The sequence below is a fragment of the Lissotriton vulgaris genome, chromosome 7 (genome assembly GCF_964263255.1).
Source record: "Lissotriton vulgaris chromosome 7, aLisVul1.2, whole genome shotgun sequence".
Classification (NCBI taxonomy): domain Eukaryota; kingdom Metazoa; phylum Chordata; class Amphibia; order Caudata; family Salamandridae; genus Lissotriton; species Lissotriton vulgaris.
This window is the reverse complement of record NC_141695.1, coordinates 488,818,738-488,833,870: the sequence shown is the minus strand read 5'-3', so window position 1 is coordinate 488,833,870 and position 15,133 is coordinate 488,818,738. Positions and strand designations below refer to the sequence as shown.

At 45.6% G+C, this 15,133-nt stretch overlaps 1 protein-coding gene across 2 annotated transcripts in view; it reads right to left on the bottom strand.

Annotated features, from left to right (window-relative positions):
- The window catches only part of LOC147701928 (myosin-1-like), a 253,534-nt gene extending 239,506 nt beyond the window's left edge, over positions 1–14,028 (bottom strand). Inside the window, exons 1-2 of one of the 2 annotated variants that reach the window (XM_086930553.1) lie at positions 14,015–14,028; positions 13,198–13,276 (exon numbers count right to left, since the gene is read on the bottom strand). The gene's annotated coding sequence lies outside the window, so the exon portion shown is untranslated. The remainder of the gene's footprint in view (positions 1–13,197; positions 13,277–14,014) is intronic. The other variant, XM_086930554.1, reaches the window with a different exon arrangement.
- Positions 14,029–15,133: the final 1,105 nt, after the last annotated feature.

The following is a 15,133-nucleotide window of genomic DNA, read 5'->3' as shown; positions in this document are numbered from 1 at the left end:
ATATTCCCAGATCCCGGTTCACTAGATTCACAGTAAAATACAGCTACAATTTGGATACATTGGGTACCTAATACACCTGGAGCTTGTTTCCACAGCATCTGCTACATTACTGATGGTTATGCCCTTGACATGGAAATTTCTGTCATTTCACTGGGAAGTACAGCCCCTTGGCATTGTCATCAGTACCACAGCCCAGTTATAGACTAGTGAACTATTCTGAAATGTCGAATCAGAGGAAACAGTTTTTTTTTAAATCCCGGCCTCCCATTTGGGCAATGTGTGCACTCTTGGACAAGAACTTTTTTTAACTTATCCCTCTGCTCCCCTTTTGGAAAGAAAGGGAGTACTTAGATGCAACATAAAAGTTGCTGGTGAGCATATGGTTACAGAAAGCACTGGATATTACCAGGGAAGGGAAGAAGTGCCTAGTCACATGTTCTATTCACCAAAATACAGTACAGTGATGAATGTATAACTGTTGGCAGCTGTTGAAGTGCATTAAAAAAGGTGATGGGAACTGTGTGCTGCACCCAGTGTGGACGGAGTGAGTGAGCGTTGGCGTGGGGTCAAAGACATGCCTAAAAAACGAAATATTTGGCAACGTTTTCCAATTTTTCACCATCAACATACAATGATAACACACAACTTAAATGAAAAATAAATGTGAGTTAGGTTAATCAGTAGGAAATGCACTATTGTACATTATGAAACCTCTATTAGTTAAAGTACATCAGAGGTCTTTATGTGTAACTAGAGACCCAAAGAACTGAAACATGTTTAGTGCAGTGGAGAGTAGTGACTTGAACATGTTTAGTGCTGTGAAGTCCCAGTCTGTGACAGAAAGTGTGAATGTATAAGTCATTATTTTAAACTTGCATTACACACAGTATAAGACAGGCTGTTACAAAATGGTCATAAAGCGTTAAATGAGTAAGTGCTTCCAAAATATAGATTTAGTAATACCCAGACTGTTCATAGTGCAATTGTTTTTTATAACTGTCTTTTTAAAGCACACACTTTACAGCTCATCTAGTAACTTCCCTTCAGTACCACTCAAAAATACTAGATATGTGTCATCAGGAAGCTACAATTGACAAATTAAAGCGAAAACCAGCTTCCAAGCACCCTTTACATTTGCATGTTAACTAGTTGGGCACAATTACATTTCTTTCAGGGAACAGGCACCCTGGCAAGAAGGCTTGTTTAGCTGACTGCCCATCTCTCAGTTTCAAGCACAGGAGGCTCCCTGCCATACACTTCTGCAGAAGCATTTTCAACTTTCGGAATTAACCATCCTGGGAAGGTTTGACTTTTCACAACAAGAATTGACAAGGACAAAAGGTCATGCCTATGAAAGATCTATTGGCTTCGCCAATTTGTTTTAGCCATGTTGTACACCACTGTGGCTGTTGTTTAGCATGGCTAAAAGCTAGTGGTGTAAAGAAGAGAGAGTGGTGTGGAGTGGAGTGTCATGAAGTGGAGTGTTGTTGAATGGAGTGGCATAATGTTGTGGAATTGCATATATTGTCAAAGTGGCGAAGAGTTGCATAAAGTGAAGTAGAATAGAGTGTTGTGGAGTGTAATGGAGTGCTATTAAGTGTAGTTGTTTTTAATGTTGTGGAGGGGCGTAGAGTGGAGTGTCATAGAGTGGAATAAAGTAATATAGAATGGGAAAGAGGGAGTTGTGTAGATTAGAGTAGAGTGTTGTAGAGTTGAGTGGCATAGAGCGGAGTAGATTGTTGTAGAGTGGCATGGCATAGAGTGGAGTCCTGTAGTAGAGTGGAATGGCATAAAGTGGGGTAGAGTGTTGTAGAGGGTCCTAGAATGGAGTGAGATAGAGTGGAGGAGAATGTCATAGATTGGAGTGGGATAGAGTGTCATAGCGTGGAGTGTCTCAGAGTGGCATGGAGTGTCGTAGAGTGCAGTGGTCTAAAGTGGAGTTGTGGAGTGGAGCATAGTGAAGTACTGTGTTGTGGAATAGAGTGGTGTAAAACCTCATGGAGTGGCCTATAGGGAGCTGCATAAAGCATCGCAGAGTGGTGTTGTGTGTTGTAGAGTGGAATGCATAGAGTGGAGTAGAGTTTCATAGAGTGGAAGGGCATAGAGTGGTAGGGCATAGAGTGGGGAGGCATAGAGTGGAGAGGCATAGTGTGGAGAGGCATAGATGGTGTAAAGTGTTGTAGAGTGTGGTTGAGTGGAGTGGCATAGAGTGGAGTCCAGCAGAGTGGAGTGGAGCAGAATGGAGTGGCGTGGCATAGAGTGGAGAAAAGTGTCATAGACTGGAGTGGTGTAGAGTGGAGTATCATAGAGTGAATGGATGTAGAGTGAAGGAGCATAGAGTGTAGGGGATTGGAGTGATGTGTCGTGAAGTAGAATGGAGTAGCATACAGTGGAGTGAGTTGTCATGAAGTAGAGTGCCATAGAGGACAGTAGAGTGCCATAGAGTGGAGTTCTGAGTCTTAGAGTAGAGTGGAGTGCCATGTCATAGAATAGAGTGGAGTGGTGTGCTGTAGAGTGACATGTTGTAGAATGGAGGGGACATTTTGTGGAGTGGCGTGTCAAGGAATGGAGTTACTTAGAGTTGAGTTGCGTAGAGTAGAGTGGAGTGTAGAGAGTGGTGTGGTATAGATTGGCATGGAGTAGAGTGGTATAGAGTAGAGTGACATAGAGAGGAGTGGCATGTCATAGAGTGGAGGGGAGTGGAGTGGCATAGAGTGGCGTAGAATGTAGTGACATGGAGTGGAGTGTGATAGAGTGAAGTGTTGTGAATTGTCATAGAGTGGAGTGACGTGTCATAGAGAGGCGTAGAGTTGAGGGGCATAGAGTGGCGCAGTGCGAAGTATGCATTATGTGATAGAGCACTGCCATTACGGACAACACATTTGCGTCTGAAATGACCATTACATTTGCCCATTTTGCTTTACTAATAAAACTATACTGTGCACAAAAGATAATATGTGGAAATGGCATTACCTAGTGTATTGATTTGTTTTGATTGTATTAAAATATTGTTTCCACTACACTTTAAACTACAAAAAAATGCTTAATGTTTGCTTTCCTAATTTTTATATTTGATTTTGAAATATCTGCACAGTTCATTTACAGACATCTAAATGTTGTTCTGTGCTAGAAAGAAATTACATCAAACAGTCTTCCTCTGTAGTAGACCTACTGAAGCACCCACATGTAGACGACGATGCCAACACTGATGGGGTGGGCCCCACTGCAGGAGACTGATCCCAGGATTACTCCGCTGACCATAAGTGCTGACCACATACTGAGACTGACCAGTATGGTACGCATCCAGCACAATCTCATCAATAAAGCGAGTTCAAGTGTGTAGTCTCCCCGGTGCACTATTGTACTAGCCCATACCCTATACGGAGGCCTTGACAAATCAGCGGCCTTCATGGGGGAGGGAAGGGTTGGGGGGGACATTTGGTGGTTATCAGTTGCGCAGGGGAACGCTGAGGAGAGTTACGACTAATAGAGTACTTTACGACGCACTACAGGATAAAGGACTGAGGGCTATCATGGGGCAAGGATGAATAGTCCCTTGCTTGCTCATAAGTGGGACTGACAACTGATAGTGAATTCCTACCCTGAAAACTTATGTTTAACAGCATTGAATTGTACAATGGAACTCATGTACTCCCAACAAGGTCTGTGGGATGTTTGCTGTCTTCCACAAATCTTAATAAAATCTGTTTTTAAAAAAAAATCATACAGCCTTTCTTCAGCACACTCCAACAGCCAGCATGACTGTCATATAAAGACTCTCACTTTGAAGTCAGAGAAAAATAAACACCAAGCTCCCTTGGAAGACAGAGCTTGACATTTAACCTCTGTCTTTGAATGTGCAGCAAGTGTGACAAGATAAGAACAAGATTTAAAGGCCTGTTTATAGAAATGAGCACTGATGGAAGGATACAATAAATTATTATTATTATTATTATTATTAAGCTGTTTTATAGCGCGCACAATTACTCCAGAGTATCCTGGCGCGGAAATAGGCTATGCTCCACAGGAGGGACGACCTCAAGCCTGACAGCCTAAAACAAATATAGCCAGCAAATAGAAAGCAAGGAAATGTGACTTACGAACCACAAAGCCAATAGTGAGCAATAAATGGAATGCATTCCCAGGGAAGCTTTCCAAATATCCCCAAGAGGTCTTTCGTAAATCAGACAGCTGCACTGCCTGGTAGGATTCAACCGAAAAAGTAGAGGAACTGTTTTCCTTAAGTTAAAAAAAAGGATGGACATGTCGTGCCCCTCAGATCCCTCTACTTCAACCGCTGTTTTAAGCAAGTAGCAGTGTGGTGTAGTCTTGGGTTTACTAATTTAACAAACTGTTTGATCTTGGGCAAATAAAACTCTCCCTGTGCATGTATCCATTGATCTTGCAATTTGTCAGCACTTTGCCACAGTCTTAATGGAAGATATAAACACCAAGGACATAAGTACTGCCAGGACAGGTCCCCGCAGGATTTTCTTTCACACATTCCAGGCTGTGTGCATCTCAAAAGCTGAAGGTGCTTCTGAATTTGCTTTATAAAGGATTCCGTCTGTAGTAGCCCGTCCCTCTCAGCCACCTGCAAGTATTTCTTCTTTCTTTCAAGACGCGCTTTCCGAACCGCTGCGACCTTGTACGTCTCAACGATTGTCTAACTCGCACACTCCTGTAAACAAGCATTAGAAATGCAATAGGTCTCGCAGCATTAGAGTTAGTGCTTTTAGAATTGTTTATGGGTTTTTTTGTAAATCTTTAGCATGAGGTTGAGGGTGAGTGAGGGTGAGTGAGGGTGAGGGGTTGAGGGTGAGTGAGGGTGAGGCTGAGGTGTTGAGGGTGAGGGTGAGTGAGGGTGAGTGAGGGGTTGAGGGTGAGGGGTTGAGGGTGAGTGAGGGTGAGTGAGGGTGAGTGAGGGTGAGTGAGGGTGAGTGAGGGTGAGGGGGTGAGGGGTTGAGGGTGAGTGAGGGTGAGGTTTGAGGGGGAGTGTTCGAGGTTGAGGGTGAGGGGGTGAGGGGTTGAGGGTGAGTGAGGGTGAGGTGTTGAGGGTGAGTGAGGGTGAGTTTTTGAGGGTGGGTGAGGGTGAGGCTGAGGGGTTGAGGGTGAGTGAGGGTGATTGAGGGGTTGGGGTTGAGGGTGAGTGAGGGTGAGTGAGGGTGAGTGAGGGTGAGTGAGGGTGAGTGAGGGTGAGTGAGGGTGAGTGAGGGTGAGTGAGGGTGAGTGAGTGAGGGTGAGTGAGTGAGGGTGAGTGAGGGTGAGTGAGGGTGAGTGAGTGAGGGTGAGTGAGGGTGAGTGAGGGTGAGTGAGGGTGAGTGAGGGTGAGTGAGGGTGAGTGAGGGTGAGTGAGTGAGGGTGAGTGAGTGAGGGTGAGTGAGTGAGGGTGAGTGAGTGAGGGTGAGTGAGTGAGGGTGAGTGAGTGAGGGTGAGTGAGGGTGAGTGAGGGTGAGTGAGTGAGGGTGAGTGAGTGAGTGAGGGTGAGTGAGGGTGAGTGAGGGTGAGTGAGGGTGAGTGAGGGTGAGTGAGGGTGAGTGAGGGTGAGTGAGGGTGAGTGAGTGAGGGTGAGGGGGTGAGGGGTTGGGGGTGGGTGAGGGTGAGGGGTTGAGGGTGAGTGAGGGTGAGGTGTGCAGTTGTTTTCAGCACTTTAACAGACACCGCATCAAAAAAGGGTAGACTTTTAACAGAGAGGCTAACTGGTACCAAATTTACCTCATTTTGATGTAAACGATACGTAGATAAAACCAAGCATTCCTGTTCAAATGATTCCAAATAGTTGCCCTCCGACGCAGAAGCATGTAAGGCAGTAGATGAATGACAGGTGGGATGAACCAGAGGAGGACTCTTGAGCTGGGGTGGGGGAGAGGGTGGAACATGGGACAATGACTGTCAGAGGCTAAGCCTGAAATCTAGAGAGGAGTTGGGAAAACGTGTTTTGTGAACAAAGTGCATGGATTAGCATTTATGGCCAGAAGTAGTGATCACATAATGCTCCACTTGAACGAAAGGCTGCCCTGGTAATCGGCAGCAGCTATGGCCTATAATACACTGGCAACTCTACCTTTAAGAGCACAAGATACAAAGCATTCGCTAAGCTAATAGGTCTAACCTTGGAGACCAATTGGCTTTGTCAATGGATTTTAGCCAGGCTGAACGGCACCATGAAATGTGCAGCATGGCTAAATAAAAAAAAATACCTTGATGTGACCAGTTGCATCATTTAGTTGCTGTGCCCGCACACTTGCATGCCTACAAAATGACGCAGATAGTTTCAGGTTTTTTTTTCCGTTGTTCTTTTTATTACTGATCCGAGCTGGATCAACAAGTTAAAAGAAAATACGTATGCAAGTGTTTTGTGATTTTTTGAAGTGCAGGTGGCGGGAGCTGGTGTGGCAACACAGAGTGCAGGTGAGGGGAAGCAATGGGGGGTGGGCAAGAGAAGCAACAAGTGACAACAAAGGAGGGCAAGGTGGGGAAGCAACATGAAGGGCCGGGTGACAAACACAGAAAGCCGTGGTGGGAAAGAGAAGCAGGGGGCAAGTAAGCAATGTGGAGTAGATGGGGGAGAAGCACACGAGCAAAAGCTCAACGGGGAGGACACAAGAGTGTGTGCAAAAACATGGAGGCGGGGCAGGGAGAAGCACACAGGTAACAGATAACTACAAAGACTGCAGAGGGATAGAGGTACATGACGGAGACAGGTGGAAAACACGTACACTCTCATGGAGTGCTCAACCAAAAAGAAAAAAATAGTGCTTGAAAAGCAATTGGGGTGGGGGCAAAAAATCCAATCAAAAGAGATGGTAAAGAGACTTGGCTTCATGAGAGGGACAAAGACACAAATGACAAGCTGGGACACAAAGACGCTGAAAAACGAGGGTGACAGGAATGCCAACAAGTGGTAACCAACGGGCAGGCTTCAATCCGATATGTATTTTCATAGCAAACCAACAATAAGTCTTTTGCAACCAGAAAGCTACGATGTCTGGCAGGCACGACCAAAAACCGGAATATGATTGGAAAAAAAATAAAATAAATAAGTCTGTAACAAATGCAATACCGGTTGCTCATTTGCAACGGGCCATGGGGAAACTGGTCGGGTTTCGACATTCAAGGTGCTTAGGAAAAGAGCAGCCAGGGAACATAGAACCATCTCAATTCTTTCGCGCTCACAAACAGGCAGAGAAACACACGCAGAACCGGAGCTTGGCCCGTCTCAGCATTTATCACACAACTGCAGCAAACGGTATCAACTTCTTGTCATAGACGGAATAACAGAGAGTTACCAGAAGCCAGAAGGTACACATGATTGGTGGAAATGTTGGAGCCCGTTTCGGCCGCCGTCCTCGGATGGAGTACCGCGAGCTAGTGGGATCTCCGTCTGTCCTTCTCCAAATAGACACGGAAGCGGAGAAGGACACAGAGAGAAGGCAGGTGGTGACGGAGAAAAGCGCCAGGGTGGACAAGAGGAATGGAACGAGATGGGGCACACGGAAGAGGAGAGGGAGAAGATTAGCGGGAAAAAGAAAGGGGCAGAGTATTAAACACTGAAAGTAGCAAGAGAAAGAGGAAGGAAGGGCAAAGAAAACAAGTAGTGAGGGGGCGGAGCTGGGGGAGGGTGCGAGAGAGTAGGCAAGGCTAGCGGCAGGCAGGGGAGGAGAGGAGGAGGGGGGAGGTGGGGGAGGGCGGGTTTGGAATGACGAGCTCGCGAGGCGGTGTTGGCGGGGAGGGGGCGGAGCGGGGGAGAGGGTGTGTGTGAAACGAGACGGAGGGGAGAGAGGGGAGGGGGAGGAGAAAGAGAAATGCGACACGGCGGGAGGGGGCGGAGCGGGGGAGAGGGTGTGTGTGTGTTGTTAGGAGACGGACGTGCACGCGCACGCGCTTTTAAGGTCAATGCGCATGCGCATAAGCTCAATGCGCATGCGCATTGACCTTAAAAGTCACGGGCACTGCAAGGAATCGCCACGATTCCTTGCAAGTTAGAAAAGAGTCGATGAGCCCCTATAGTCTCGCTTGCTCGATGCGCATGCGCATCGACAGGCGAGACCTAAAAACTCTTTTATGTTTAGCAGCCAATGACATGTATGGTGAGTCACCGCGAGTGGCATGGCCGAGCAGCTGGCACCCTGCTAAGCCCCTTCCCTGATTGACAGGCTGGTAGGAGCCCACGCCTGCCCATGCGTGCCCGCACCCTGCCCTTGTGGAGGCACCAAGGGACGTCAGCAGGAGCGGCAACGGCACCTGCCTCTGAAATCTGGATGCGACCGAGATGATCACCAGGGCTCTCAGTGTTTTTCTATCAAATAGTGTTTTTCTCAGGGCTGGAGAAAGAAATCCACATTTACAGATTGGAAGCAACGCGTGATCTTTTCGACGATCAGAGTGCTTGCCGATGCAAGATCGGATGACTTCAAATGTCGGTATTAAAGCGCTCCGGCTGTTTTGGGAATTCAATAAGGTCCACATAGCCGAGCCCGAATATAACACGGCAGATAAGGGGGCTAGCTTCCGGTGGTGCAGCAGGCGCAGTGACACCGGGGCCCAGGGGCCTGGCGGGCCCAGGGGCCTGGCGGGCCCACTGAACCCTCGTTGCTGTGTTTCACCCTTCACACAGCGGCAGTGGCGCATTTTCCTTCTCATACTCGTGCCCATGGTACACTGGTTATTCGGCTGCGGTAGATCAGTAAATCCCACAGAGTTACGATAGGAAGGTCGTGCGAGTCACTGGAACGAGGTCTAAAATACTCCAGGAATAATATTTGTTTAACCCCGGAAGAGCTGTTGAGACACCTGCTAGGCCAGCTGACGTGTTCGCTCATTGCAAGCAGGCTGTGCGGGTGTGAACACCCGAAGACCACCTGGCGGCCCCCCTCTTTACGTCTTTACGTCAACGGTCACACTCAGGTGTAGGCAAGTTGGCAACTTTACTACACACACGTCTGTCTAGTATTGGAAAACGTCACTGACTCGAATCCGTGTGTTGATTAGTTTGCAAGTGTTTTGTGTATACTAGGGAGGGCGGGGTGTGTGAGGATTAGACCCGTTGCATGCCTTCATAAACCGAACATGCACATTTTACCCACATTTCGGGTAGAAATTCCAAGTAAGCGCCTGCAACTTATTGTGCAAACTTCTCTGCTTCAGATTTCTTAATCCAGGGACGCCCGTTAAAGTGGAGAGAAACACCCATTAGGGTGTGTTAGACACTTAATTCATTTGACCTCAGATGAGAGACAACCCTTTGTATTATCTAGATGTTCCCAGTAAGTGGTGGTGGTTTTGTAAGAGAGTCCTTTTACATGTCCATGTATTTTGAGAAGATACAGCAGATCAAAATATATTTCTTAATGTACAAATAGCTTTCCAGTTGGCACACTGTTTACCTCTCAGTTAGGGCTCCTTTCTCGATGCCAATTATAGTGCACTCACCTCCCCAGCTGAGTACACTCATCCCTCCAGCTCAAGTCAGGTGCATTTACCATCCCAGCTCAGTTCGCGTACAATCGCCTGACAGTCGAAGCCCAGTGAGTGAGCTTTGCAAATGGGGTACGGTTACTAACCCCATATCCTTCTCAGTTGGCACAGACTCAGCCTCTCAGTTTGAGTACAGTTACCTTATCATGTGACATGCAATTAACTTCCCGCTTGGAGTACATATCCTTCTTTGCTAAGGAACCATCGCCTTCCTGGTTGAAGTAAAATTACTTTTAAGTCGGAGTGCAATCCCCTTCCCAGTTAGAGTATAATGATCTTGCAAGCTGGCATGCAGTTACCTTCCCAGCTGAAGTATAAACACTCTACCAGTTGAGAAATGCTGCCCTTCCCAATAGGAGTAGATACAGGTACCTTTCCACGGAAGTATACTAACCTTCCCCATTGGAGTATATTTACATTTCCAGTGGGATACAGGTACCTTTCCACGGAAGTATACTAACCTTCCCCATTGGAGTATATTTACATTTCCAGTGGGATACAGGTACCTTTCCACTGAGGTATACTAACCTTCCCCATTGGAGTATATTTACATTTCCAGTGGGATACAGGTACCTTCCCAAAGAAGTATACTAACTTCCCCATTGGAATATATTCACATTTTCAATGGGATTCAGGTACCTTCCCACTGAAGTATACTAACCTTTCCTGTTGGAATATGTTCACCATTCAGGTGGGATACAGGTACCTTCCAACTGAAGTATACTAACCTTCCACATTGGAGTATATTCACATTTTCAGTGGGATTCAGGTATCTTCCAACTGAAGTATACTAACCGTCCCCATTGGAGTATATTCAACTTTTCAGTGGGATACAGGTGTTCCCACTGAAGTATACAAACCTTCCCCATTGAAGTATATTCACCTTTACAGTGGGATACAGGTACCTTCCCACTGAAGTATACTAACCTTCCCCATTGGAGTATATTCACCTTTACAGTGGGGTACAGGTACATTCCCACTGAAGTATTCTAACCTTTCCTATTGAACGACATTCACCTTCGCAGTGTGATACTGGTATCTTCCCACTGAAGTATACTAACCTTCCACATTGGAATATAATCATCCTTCAGAGGGATACAGTTACCTTCCCACTCGAGTATACTATCCTTCCCTGGTGAAATACATTCACCTTCTCAGTGCGATACTGGTATTTTCCCTCTAAAGTATACTAACCTTCCCTGTTGGAATATAATAACCTTCCCAGAGGGATTGTTCCCTCCCAGTTGGAGTATACTAACCTTCCCCATTGGACTATATTCACATTTGCAGTGAGATACAGGTACCTTCCCACTGAAGTATACTAACCTTCCCCTTTGGAGTATATATGCACCTTTACAGTGGGATACAGGTACCTTCCCACTGAAGTATACTAACCTTCCCCATTGGAGTATATTCACCTTTTCAGTGGGATAAAGGTACCTTCCCACTGAAGTATACTAACCTTCCCCATTGGAGTATATTCACCTTTTCAGTGGGATAAAGGTACCTTCCCACTGAAGTATACTAACCTTCCCCATTGGAGTATATTCACCTTTTCAGTGGGATAAAGGTACCTTCCCACTGAAGTATACTAACCTTCCCCATTGGAGTATATTCACCTTTACAGTGGGATACAGGTACCTTCCCACTGAAGTATACTAACCTTCCCCATTGGAGTATATTCACCTTTTCAGTGGGATAAAGGTACCTTCCCAAAGAAGTATACTAACCTTCCCCATTGGAGTATATTCCCCCTTTCAGTGGGATACAGGTACCTTCCCACTGAAGTATACTAACCGTCCCCATTGGAGTATATTCACCTTTTCAGTGGGATACAGGTACCTTCCCACTGAAGTATACTAACCGTCCCCATTGGAGTATATTCACCTTTTCAGTGGGATAAAGGTACCTTCCCACTGAAGTATACTAACCGTCCCCATTGGAGTATATTCACCTTTACAGTGGGATAAAGGTACCTTCCCACTGAAGTATACTAACCGTCCCCATTGGAGTATATTCACCTTTTCAGTGGGATAAAGGTACCTTCCCACTGAAGTATACTAACCGTCCCCATTGGAGTATATTCACCTTTTCAGTGGGATAAAGGTACCTTCCCACTGAAGTATACTAACCGTCCCCATTGGAGTATATTCACCTTTACAGTGGGATAAAGGTACCTTCCCACTGAAGTATACTAACCGTCCCCATTGGAGTATATTCACCTTTTCAGTGGGATAAAGGTACCTTCCCACTGAAGTATACTAACCGTCCCCATTGGAGTATATTCACCTTTACAGTGGGATACAGGTACCTTCCCACTGGAGTATACTATCCTTCCCTATTTAAATATATTCACCTTCTCAGTGCGATACTGGTATTTTCCCACTAAAGTATACTAACCTTCCCTGTTGGAATATAATCACCTTCCCAGAGGGATTGTTCCTTCCCAGTTGGAGTATACTAACCTTCCCAATTGGACTATGAATACCAATCTTTCTTGTTGGACTATAATCACCTTCCCAGAGGGATACAGGTTCCTTCCCACTTAAGTATACTAAACGTCCCCATTTGAGTATATTCACCTTTTCAGTGGGATAAAGGTACCTTCCCACTGACGTATACTAACCTTCCCTGTTGTAATATAATCACCTTCCCAGTGGGATACAGTTACCTTCCAGGTTTGAGTATTCTAGCCTTCCCTGTTGGATTATATTCACCTTCCCGTTGGGATACAGGTACCTTCCCACTGACGTATACTAACCTTCCCTGTTGGAATATAATCACCTTCCCAGTGGGATACAGTTACCTTCCCAGTTTGAGTATTCTAGACTTCCCTGTTGGATTATATTCACCTTCCCGTTGGGATACAGGTACATTCCCTCTGAAGTATACTAACCTTCCCCATTGGAATATAATCACCTCCCAATTTAGGAAATCACGCCCTTCCCAACGGACTTCAGTCACCTTGGCAGCTGGGCTTGGGTGGCAGTCATTCCTTCCTGGCATGGATTCAGAGGTGTGCAGCCAGAGTTGCAAGGCTTGTACTACAAGCACCAGGTCGCACTGAGCTTCCCCAACCACATGAACACTTGCTTTAAACTGCGGTAACAATGTACAGCAGCTGTCTGCATGAAACATATTTTACAGTGCAGTGTTTAATCAGTGCTTTTGGAATAGTTCATCTTTACGTTGATCTTTTTTTCAAAACAAAATCCATGCTTTTCTAGTTACAGTGCAATGTTTTTTCCTTTCATAACGAATTCCCTCTTGCAGGCTGCCTTTATTTTCACCCAATACGGAGTTGTATAATAAATATAGAATAGCTGCTGTTTTCGCGATGATGACAGACCATCAAAACCCACCCTTAAGACACGAACTGTCAACAGTGCACCGAATGCACTGATTCCATTTCATGTTCAAATGCGCCTAGTCCCACCTGTTTAATCACCACTCCCTGAAACAATAAGGGCTACAAGGGCACGATTTAATGCAACTTTCCATATTTATTTCTATGCGTTTTTCTCAGTGACTTTGATCAATTGAAGATTGCATTCACGTGGGGTATTAGCATTAGCCATCCCTTGTTAAGTGACGTCAGTGTCTTTGTAGAGTCACTAACATTACAAGTCATTCTTCTTTCTGCCTGTCTGCCCATCAATCTATCAACACGCATTGAGTTTTATTAGCAATTTAAAAAGGTATCATTAAAAAATATCCTACTGTGCAGAGTATGGAGACGTCCTTCGGCGCGGGCTGTCTCTTATCGGTGCCTGGCTCAGTTGCTGCCTCTTGTTGTGATCTGTGACACATGCGTTACACAAAAGACATCGAGCTCAGCTGTCTACAGTAATTAAAGGGCTGTCAACAGCCGCCGCAAATAACTCATAATCCTGGCTTGGCAGGCGCAAAACAGCCCCCCCTCCCAAATTCCTTCCTCAAAAGCAGACCCGACAGCAACTCGGGATGCTCCCATTGTCTTTCCACGCTGTACATTTTGAAATCCTCTGAGTGGTTCCATCTTATAAAGCTGCCAGTCTGGAATCACTCCCATCAAACAGTACACGAAACGTATTCGTTGTCAGTAATTGTAGTAATACAACATATATGTCTTCACGCTCCTAACTAGTAAAATATACAAAAAATATAACTTCATGCATATCCGCCGCATTGTATGGTTAAAAAGTATAAATTCACACATATTAACAGACGCGATGAATAAAAACTATACTTGACCTTAAACATTTTAAGTCGAGTGAAGGTATAAAAAAGTTATGACTGAGGCATTCTAACTATAATGAAACTTTAAAAAAAGATCACATTTTAGATGGTGACTCTAGGGAACACTTTAAAAATGCACGAATTCCCAAAGTGGACTTTGAAAGTAATACTTTCCCGCACACCAAGGGGAAGGAAGAGGTCCCGGGTTATCATTGCATGCACTTATAGTTAAGGATGGAACATCTCGTATACACTGCCTCGGTGGAGAGCCTTTGGAGAGCAAGGGCGGGGCATTCCTAGCTAAAGGCGAGACACGTACCTCTGCGCGCGGCCTGGCGGTCCCTTGTGCCACGGCGCTGCCCGGCCGGCCTTTATAGACAATGGGCGAGCCACACACGAGGCGCGCTCTATATTTGGACAGCGCAGGGCCCCTTCTCAACTGTTCTCCCGACCAGTATAGTGCCCGGGGGTCCCGATAAGGCCGCGCGAGTTAACCTGTTGAGCATCAATCTGCCTCGCTGAACAAACTGTCAGGCACCAGCCGCCACTGAGCGCCTAGAGTACTTAACATTCGGTGCTTTACATTTTAGGGGCATTTCCTGGGCCACTGGTTCTACTCAGAGAAGGATTTATTCTGTCCACAGTACAATAAATAAATGCCTTTGACATTATCCAATGGCAATTCATGAAATGTGTGAAATCTTCGATATGTATGTGCTGTGTATAGCCGGAACCAGACTCGTATGGCTATCTCAGCGCTTTACGTGATTGAAATTAACTAAGGGTATACAGTGATAGGATGGGGTATAAGGTGAGAAATGTCATTAGTGGGGAGGCGGTGGAAAAGGAGGAGTTCATGCAGTGGGAGGATGTCTTAGATGTAACAGGAGAAACATAGGTCACCTTCAGTTGGAGAATAGGGCCAGCTAACAGCCTGATGTCCTATAAAAGTATTTCTTGCATTCTACGTTAATTCTTCATCTGCTTCCCTAGGCGACATCCACGGGGTATTAGTACAGAAGCAAATCATGACTGAAAGTAGTGAAGAAAGAAAAGGGATTTTAGGACCCCATGTGTTAAACATTGGTTACAAAAAACTGGTCGGATTTTGGGATTTTAATTTTGCTACCACTAAAGAATTTTCGCATCAATTTATGTACTAATAAGTCTTAAAGTTCCTAATCAGAGTGGGTGTCAATCCTACATGCCTCATAAATATTAATGAAATTGTGGTCATCACAGGAATGGTAGGCTGCTACAGTAGGCAGGCCACCTTGTCTATGATCGCCCTTTAAATGTGTTTAATTTAAAAATGAAAGTTTACTTCTTTTTTAAAAGTTTGCTCTACACCCAGCCAGCCTGGCCTGGGTAACAACAAACAGGCTGTGCTCCTTTGTGCCTAAGACCCTTGCGACTCTTGCCACCTCTTGGAAGCTCA